The sequence below is a fragment of the Pimephales promelas genome, chromosome 16 (assembly GCF_988280905.1).
Source record: "Pimephales promelas chromosome 16, fPimPro1.hap1.1, whole genome shotgun sequence".
In the NCBI taxonomy this organism is placed as follows: domain Eukaryota; kingdom Metazoa; phylum Chordata; class Actinopteri; order Cypriniformes; family Leuciscidae; genus Pimephales; species Pimephales promelas.
This window is the reverse complement of record NC_142784.1, coordinates 3,825,388-3,835,627: the sequence shown is the minus strand read 5'-3', so window position 1 is coordinate 3,835,627 and position 10,240 is coordinate 3,825,388. Positions and strand designations below refer to the sequence as shown.

Below are 10,240 nucleotides of genomic sequence, written 5' to 3'. Positions count from 1 at the left end.
TAATAACATCTATATCCTGTCATCCAGTCCTGTTTCCCTTAGATACCTGATTAAAGCACTATAAATCCTTTTCTCTTTCTGTGTGTTTTGAAATATGCTATTTATTAACATTGTATTAATGCCTACATAGCTGTTTCTATAAACTAGCTTCTTTCGATTTTGTATTCTGAGACTGAATCAACACATGTTCAACTGTTTCTGACAATCCACATTTATCACAATTCCCCGATTCTCTTTTCCCTATGATAAACAGTTAGTAATTAATGTTGTATGTCCCATTCAAAGCCTAGATAGATTCTTCCTTTCTGCTTCCTTATTTCGTTCACTCAACCCCAACTTTGTTTTGAATTTAATACAAATACCTACCTTTTATCTCCTTATCCCATTTCTTTTTCCACATCTTGTTTAGAGCAGATTTTATTAATGCTTTTGTATATAAAATTTTATTATATTGTTGTCTGAGGTCAATTTATGATGTTCGCTTGGTTTTTGCATTCAAAAACATCAAAATGAATAAGTAATAGGCTAAGTATTTTGTACCCTAGTTTTGAGCCTAGCTGAAAAACGCTCGGTTTTAATGGGCGTCTCGCACTGAAGACTTGGAGGTAAACGCCCACTGCTGTGAGTGGAGAACAGTTTTGCATATTATAATGAGTTTCAACTTACCGTCGACGCACTTGGGGGAAATTGTTTTGAAAACGTCCAATGTTGTAAAATGGCAACCGGAATGATTCGCCCATACATGTTCGACCCAGAGTCCTTGTCTTGCACATTTCCTGTCGGATCCAATATAGACGGCACAGCACCGTTCTGTTTTTTGTGGCGGGAAAAATCTTAATGGACTTTTCACTAATTTCCTCCACTTATGCAGTTATTTCTCTCTATTTGCATTCACTTATTTCCCAAAGTCATCTTTAATGTTGAATTGTCAATTTTAAGAGAACATCACAGAAGCTGACTTGTTGATTTTCCTAAAATATTTTTAGTCACTATTATGGTGATTAATGTTCCCTTTGTTTGGTCACTTGGAACTTAATTTATATTATTATTATTCTCTTCCCATTGATGCAGTGGTGCAACAAAAAATCAATTATATGATTTCAAAGGCAGAGAAGTAATGTGTGAATGTATGAATATATATATATACACACTCAATATACATACTAGGGGTGTGCAAAGCAGCCGCTATTTGTATTTGTATTTGTATTTGTTCAGGGAGGAAAAGTATTTGTATTTGTATTCGAGTAAAATTCAAAATAGGCATAAAAATCTTTAAAAATAGGCCTACTTTATAGTGTATGGATTCTTTAATTATATCCATTATAATAATTATGGATATGCAATATTGGTTGATTTTTTCTATAAATCCAGCAATGAACATGTAACAAGAAAAGTTGAAAAGAAAATAACAGTCATCCATTACCTCATGAACCATGGTTAAACCAACAACTAATAAAATACAATTGTGAACATTATGAACCCCAACACCACGGTGGAGGACGCTGTGCAGACACAGAATAAGTTATATGGATAATTTATAGTGAGGAGGTTGATTATGAGCCCGACGCGAAGCCTGAAGGGTTTTCGCTATAACTACGCCTCGCTCTACATTACCCCGCTTATTACATGGCTACCTACCAAATAAATCAATAATTTGACTCAAAATATGGATATAAAAAGGAGTTTATTGATTTAAAAAACGATTGTATCGCTCCCGCTAAAAAAGAAAAATAGTCCGTTCTGTCTCTACGTTTAGAATCCATGGCAACGCTCTGTTTTTCATAGCAACGGTGTGTTATACTTATAAGCAGCGGCCTGTTATAATAACAGACCGCATTCTACATTGGAATTCAACCAAGCCATGAAACAAATAATTACCGTTACCGAGCTAACAGAGCTACGTAAACAGAGCGAACATGAAAGCACCCGTCTGCAGACGTCAATAATGGAATATACTCCCGATCAAACTCCGCTTCCCAAAAGTTATAAACTGCCACCGGAACATAGTTAAGGTACAAACATCTATTAAACAAAAATAGTGATGCAGTTAAGTGTTTTTTTTTTTCGCTCAGCCGAGCCCTCTGTTGCTGTGTGGAGCAGCCTGTGTCAGTCACCTCTTCCTGAACGTCACTCACTCAAATCGCGCACTGACTCAAGTCACTCAACTCGCGTCTCGTGAGGAACGCAGCTTTTTGATATAAAGTATTTCTTGTTCCCGAATACAAATATTTTTTTAAGTATTTGTTCGGAATAAGTATTCGTAAAAAACACATTATTTGTACCTTTCCGAATACCGTATTCGGATTCGGCTCCACCCCTAATACATACATATATAGTATATATTCAGTATATATATATACACACGCATACATATGCATACACATATATATGTATAAATGTGTGTGTATGATTGATGTATAACCCTTTCATGTCAATTAATTATAGATTATGTACCAGGCAAACTCAATAGGTTTTTTTTTACTTTCGGTTGCCTTCTCTAGTTCTTTTCTTTGTTCAGAGTACTTTCTACTCGTCAAGAGTATATGTTGTACATTTCCCACTTCTCCACAATGAATGCATAATCCAGTCCGGTGTTTTCCTATTAACTTCAAGCAGTTTATTAATCTTGTGTGCCCTATTCTCAACCTTGTAAGCTTAGTGTCCTCCTGTCTTCTTATTCTGTTTTTTAACCATCACTTTTTTCTGGATGCTTTATAAATGTCTTCATTTCTCTTCCTGATCCATGTATCCTGACACATTTTATTTATAGTATATTTAATGAAAACTTTAATTTTCTAATTTGCTATATTTGTATATGTATATTCTCTGCCTTCAGGGCTTCTTTTGCTAATGTATCCATCTTTTTATTTCAAATACCCACATGCACTGGAACCCAGGTACACTGGACAATTTGTTGTTGTGTTAATCTAAAATTAATTGATTGTTTTCATCTAAAAGATCTTGCTTATATAGATTTCCACTCTGAATACTTGCTAGGAAGGACATGGAATCTGATCAGATTACTATTACTGTATAAGCGGTTTAATTTACCATTACCCTCCTGTTATTTTAACAGTTTATTCCTGTTAATGTTTTTTTACAGTGCACTCCCCGAAATGTTTTTCAACAGGAATTTTCTGTGAATCACAGAAAAAAACAAAAAAAAAAAAACAGGAGGATTACTATTATTTTCCTGTAAAATCACTGTTTATTTTGTTTTCATTGAATATTCTTAATTATTTTAGCGTGTACCACAGATTGTTATAGAGATATTCTAGCTTGAGTTAATACAAGAATAGGCATAATCCATCAGATAACACTTAAGTGAAAGAAAACAAATAGTTCCGTGACGAAATTAACTTTTTTATTGTAATACAAACACTGAAAGATAAATACTTACAAATGTAGTCACACATGGATCAGACCAATCAAGTCAAGTCACATTTATTTATATAGTGCTTTTCACAATACACATTGTATCAAAGCAGCTTCACAGTGATAACATAAAAGTAGTACAACACAGATCAATAATATTGTTAAATATTAAATATCCCCAAGTGAGCAAGCCAAAAGCAAGGCAACAGTGGCAAGGAACCAAAACTCCATCAGATTGGATGGAGAAAAAACCTTGGGAGAACCCAGTCGGGGGCCAGTTCTCCTCTGGCTAACATTCATATTGTTTATATACAAATATTAAATATAAATATTGTTTATATATTAACATATCGCCGCCGTTGAGTCGTCTCTTCACAGGCGTTGGTCTTCTCATCACAGGCGTTGGGGCATCCGAATCCCCGTGAGAGGTTGGATACAAAACTGGACCTGAACTGGACAAGCGTCCCAAGATAACAGCAGAAAGGCAGATGGGAAATAATTAGCATAGCTGATGTTCATAATGATTTCCATTATACAGGAGTCGGTGTTAGAAAACCGCTATATCATAAACTCTCCACAACCCAACCATACGCGCCGACCCGTTTGACTAAGGCTGTCGAGCCCCACTGGTGCGGTAATGCGTTTCAGTGGCAAACGGTTCCGTATGGCATAACAGAGGACTAAAAGGTAAGCATTATGTGAATGCTTGACTAAAGAGATGCGTCTTTAATCTAGTTTTAAACTGTGTCAGCGAGTCAGAGCCTCGGACCGTATCGGGAAGGCTATTCCAGAGTTTTGGAGCTAAATGCGAGAACGCCCTCCCTCCTTTACTGGACTTAGATAGCCTAGGAATGACCAGAAGCCTTGAATTTAGTGATCTTAAGGAACGCGGTGGATTGTAGGGCGAAAGAAGGTCCGTTAAGTACATAGGAGCTAAACCATTTAGGGCTTTATAGGTCAGTAGTAGTACTTTGTAGTTGATACGGAACTTAATAGGTAACCAGTGTAGAGATGATAAAATCGGTGTTATATAATCATATTTTCTTGACCTAGTAAGAACTCTAGCAGCTGTATTTTGTACTAACTGTAGCTTGTTTATTGAGGATGCAGGACAACCGGCTAATAAAGCATTACAGTAATCTAGTCTTGAGGTCATGAATGCATGAACTAAATTTTCTGCATCAGAAACAGATAGCATGTTACGTAGCTTAGAATGTTTCTAAGGTGGAAAAAGGCTGTTCTTGTAACATATGAAATATGATTTTCGAAAGACAAGTTGCACTCTAGTATAACACCCAGGTCTTTAACTGTAGTGGATAAAGTAACAGGACATCCGTCTATATTAAAGTTGTATCGTGAGAGGTTTTGTGAGTAGTTTTTTGGATCAATAAGTAATAGCTCCGTTTTATCTGAATTTAATAGCAGGAAATTACGCGTCATCCAGCATTTTATATCTTTGAGACACTGTCAATTTAGATGAGTTAGTGTTTTAATTTGGTCTTGATGAAATATATAATTGAGTGTCGTCAGCGTAACAGTGGAAGTTAATTCCATGTTTTCTTATAATATTACCAAGTGGCAGCATATATATTGAGAATAGCAGAGGGCCTAAAACCAATCCTTGCGGTACTCCATAGTCTACTGACGTTATCTTTGATTTTTCCCCATTTAAACAGACAAAAAGATAACGCTCCGATAACTACGATCTAAACCAGCCTAATGCCTGTCCCTGAACACCAGTGTAGTTTTGTAGTCGATCCAAGAGTATTTTATGATCTATAGTGTCGAACGCAGCGCTAAGATCAAGTAGAACTAGTATTGAGATACAGCCTTGGTCAGAAGCTAAAAGTAAATCATTTGTAATTTTAACTAGCGCAGTTTCTGTACTATGATGCGGTCTGAATCCTGACTGGAATTTTTCATAGATATCATTTTCTTGCAAAAAAGAGCACAATTGAGCGGACACTACTTTTTCGAGTATTTTGGACATAAATGGAAGATTTGAAATGGGTCTGTAATTTGCTAAGTTATTTGGATCTAATTGCGGTTTCTTAATGAGAGGTTTTATTACAGCCAGCTTGAATATTGTTGGAACAAAAATACCTAAAGATAAAGACGAGTTAATAATATTGAGGAGAGGCTCTTCCACTACAGGTAACACTTCTTTCAGTAGTTTAGTGGGCATTGGATCTAATAAACATGTTGTTGGTTTCCCAGACAGCAAACTGACATTGAATCAACGTGGAAACGACGTCTCTCATGACATTAAAAAACAACGTTGATTTTGCTCATCGAATTAACGTTGAACCAACGTCAGACGCGGCATTCTTCAAAGCTAAATGAAAATCGAAAATTGGTTTGCTTTCATAACGTTGAAACAACGCGTTGATTTCAAGTTGATTTTCCGTTAGTTTTGAAAGAATGACGCGTCTGACGTTGGTTCAACGTTAATTCCATGAGCAAAACAATGTCAGATCAACGTTGTTTCGATGTCATATTTCCATGTTGATTCAATGTCAGTTTGCTATCTGGGTTAGAAGCAATGATAAGTTTATTTAGCTCTTCCTGTCCTATCGTTGTAAAGCGGTGTAGTTGTTCTAGAGGGGCCATAATTGAAGCTGAATCATAAGACACCATAGCGGATTGTACATTTATAATTGTGTTTTGGATGCTTTCTATTTTCTCATTGAAGTAATTCATAAAATCATTACTACTAAACTGTAACGGTATATTTTGCTCTGGTGATGTCTGTTATTTTTTAGTCTAGCCGCGGTGTTAAATAAAAACCTTGGATTATTTTGGTTATTTTCGATTAGTTTGCAGAGATGCTCAGCCCTGGCTGTTTTTAGGGACTTTTTATAACGTGACATGCTGTCTTTCCACGCGATTCTAAAGACCTCTAAATTAGTTTGTTTCCATTTACGCTCTAAGTTACGGGTTTCTCTCTTGATAGCATGCGTAGCACTGTTGTACCATGGTGCTTTAGTTTTCTTTCTAACCTTTTTTAATTTGATTGGTGCAACAATATCTAATGTACTAGTGAAAATGGTGCTTAAACTGCTAGTCATTTCCTTTAATTCATCTGTTTGTTTGGGTTCACTTAGCAGCTTAGATAGATCAGGTAAGCTATTTGAGAATCCATCTATAGTGGTTGGAAGGATTGTTCTGCCTGGTCTATAACGTGGCGCAACATGACATATTTCAGCAGTACGTATTATGCAAGTGTAATGACCATGACATATTTCAGCAGTACGTATTATGCAAGTGTAATGACCAGTGTACGCACCATGTAATGATCAGTGACATCATCGCTTTGCGGTATAATATCTATATCAGTTGGATCGGTTCCATATGATATAATTAAATCGAGTGTATGATTTAGACGGTGAGTGGGACCACTGACGGTTTGTTTGACCCCAAAGGAGTTCAATAAGTCTGTAAACGCAGCCCCTAAAGCATAATTTGTATTATCTACGTGTATGTTAAAATCTCCAACAATTATTGCTTTATCAACATTCACCAATAGATCCGAGAGAAAGTCTGCAAAGTCTTTTAGGAATTCAGCATATGGCCCTGGAGGTCTATATACAGTAGCCAAGGCTAGAGATAATATGGATTTCCTTCTTACATTTAAGAGCGTAACATTTAGCACAAGTACTTCAAATTAATTAAACCTGTGACCTGTTTTCTGAGTAATATTAAAAATATCTATAGATTGTTGCAACACCGCCGCCACGACCGATCAGACGAGGCTCATGTTTATAACAGTATCCTGGCGGAGTAGATTCATTTAGACCGAAATACTCATGCATGTGTATGCTTGTAAGATGTGTATGGTTACATGGTGAGTTGAAATACACATTGTAGTTAAATTATTTATTAATTCATTATTATTTATAATGAAGTGATAATATACAGCACACATATTTGCAGTATAATGTCTGACAGCAGTGACAAGACAGGGAAGAGTGTATTCCTACGGTGAGAGACGTTTTTTTTTAATTCATGAAAAGTTATGAAAATAACATTATAATAATGACTCTGACATAGTTTAAAACATCTCTGACCACAGAAAATGAATCAGGAAAACAAGTTTCAATATAGCACAGAAGTCTCAATAGCTTTCATACCAGTCTTTCCAAATAAAAGCTTTGCATCATAAAATCATAGAATTATGTTTGTTGTTTCTTTGAATGCAAACTCCACGACCCACTCTTTTGGAAGCAACTCCATATTTTGTTCATATCACACCATTTACTTGAATGTATTTGACATGAAAATATATGGCAAGCAGTTTTAGCTTAAATTGCACCCAGCCTTACTACGTATGTATTTAATGATGCACACATATCATTTAAAACCTTTTTCATTTTATGGAGTCAGATGAAACGAGTTAATACATAAGATAAAATGTATTGTATTTAATTAAAAGTCCGTTTGCCATGGGAAAAACGCAACACGCGCGAGACCTTCACCTCTGATCGAGTAACGTCATTGGATTGATTTAGCAGGCCTTACAACAGTGTAAACTAAAGTTTTAATGACTTTTAATAAGAGTCCAATTAACTGAAAACACTTAAAAAATTGTTATATAATTACTTATAAAATAACTATAATTAATTGTACTAACATACAATACTAATTGTGGGGAGTCATTTTTCTGCCTTTTTTCTTTAGACCAAAAAAAAAAAAAAGAAATTTCGGCCAATTAATTTCGGGTTTAATGATATAGTTAACAAATTTGCTAATGTTACAATTAAAAAATGAATCAAATTCAGGGAATTTTTTTTTTCCCATTTATGAACATATACCTGACTGTTGCTTTTCTGCATTTATTTCCAGTCTTTTCATTTTGGTATTTTTTATTTTATTTGAGTAAGTGTTCAATTAAAATCATTTTCAATCATTTTCTTGTTCTCCAACATATAAAACACAAATCTTGCGGAATTTCACAGCAACACTAGTTTATTAGTTAACTAACTACACACATTCACTTTGTGTCAATCTAACAGAACACTTGCTCACTGTGACATAGAACAATGCTTTCTAATATGAGTCACTAGATTACTTGATTGGGTGAAACTCTTTCCACACTGAATACATACGGCTTCCCTCCAGTGTGAACTCGCTCGTGTTCTTTCAGGTTTCCAGACCGAGTGAAACTCTTGTCACAATATGAGCACTTGTAAGGTTTTTCTCCAGTATGAATTCTTTGGTGCCGTTTCAGATCACGAGATATAGTAAATCTCTTCCCACAGTCAAAGCACATTTAATCTCTCATTTCATTGTGTGTTTTTTTGGTGCCGTTTAAAACTGTCCAGCCATGAAAAACTCTTTCCACAGAGAGAACACACATAAGGCTTCTCATCTGAATGAACTTTCAGGTGTTGGTTTAGATTTGCTGATGAAATAAATTCTTTACCACACTGATCACAATGGCTTTTCTCCAGAGTGACGGAGCAGATGAACACTGAGATTTGATGAATGAGAAAAACTCTTTCCACACTGAGTGCATATATACGGTTTCTCCCCAGTATGAATTCTCACGTGTGTGTTAAGGTGTCCTTTCCATGAGAAACTCTTTCCACACTGAGTGCATATATACGGTTTCTCTCCAGTGTGAATTCTCATGTGTGTGTTAAGGTCTCCTTTCCATGAGAAACTCTTTCCACACTGAGTGCATGTATATGGTTTCTCTCCAGTGTGAATTCTCATGTGTGTGTTAAGGTTTCCTTTATGTGTGAAACTCTTTCCACACTGAGTGCATGTATACGGTTTCTCTCCAGTGTGAATTCTCATGTGTGTGTTAAGGTGTACTTTCTGTGAGAAACTCTTTCCACACTGAGTGCATGTATTCGGTTTCTCTGCAGCGTGAATACTCATGTGTGTGTTAAGGTGTCCTTTATGTGTGAAAATCTTTCCACACTGAGTGCAGGTGTGTGTCTTTTTGGCTTTTTTTCTTTGAATTGTAAAGCTACGATGTTCCTCCTCCTCTTCAATCTGTTCTTGTCTTTGCTCTTTCACTCTCACCTGGTCTAAAATACACAGAAATACAGTTAGAATCAGTTCAAATGAACCCTTATTTAATAGCAGAAAATAACAGAGATCAGAACTTTCACTTTTTGTTTTATTATTCACTTGTTAATATATGTTAGACAACTGCTAAATGGTTATGACCCTTTGGATGTATATCATGTATCATCCATATACTGTTTATTCAATCACATCTACCAAAGCATCAACAATGAAGAATCAAGAATGGACACCAACCTATTTGTTCCTCTGTATCTTCATGTTTTATTCTGGATAGTTCTGGATCACTCATGTCTTCAATCTCCTCTTTAATAAACTCCATCTTCAACAGTCACACAGATTAGCTGCTACTCATGGAGTTTGTCCTTCTCTTATAGGATGTTGGGAATATTCCCAGTATTTATTGGTGAATTGTTATGGGAGGGGCTTCACTGCAGGTGTGAACTGTGATCACTGTGTTTTTATCCAATCTGCATTTAAAAAGTACAGGACCATCATGTTAAACTGAGCAGCTGAAAAAAACTCTTTGTCTCCAAAAGTTCCCTGTTTTCAGCTCATTCATTATGGTGATCTCTGAGATCTTCTGTAAATTGGCACATTAAATAGTTTTATTGGTGTCAACAGACTGAAACAAACTACAGCATCACCTTTCACTTCAGTTATTGTCTTTGCTCTTTCACTTCCATCGAGTCTGAATCATTTAAACATTATGTTTTAGACATGCCGGCTCTGCTTATTTTTCAAACCTATTAGAAGAAAATAAACATAATCTTAGATATCTATTTGAAACAGTGGCTAAACTAACGAAAAAGAAAGCTTCAAGCCCAGAAGT

General features: G+C 35.7%; 1 pseudogene; it reads right to left on the bottom strand.

Annotated features, from left to right (window-relative positions):
- Nucleotides 1-8,394: 8,394 nt before the first annotated feature.
- Nucleotides 8,395-9,730, bottom strand: LOC120485796 (uncharacterized; annotated as a pseudogene).
- Nucleotides 9,731-10,240: the final 510 nt, after the last annotated feature.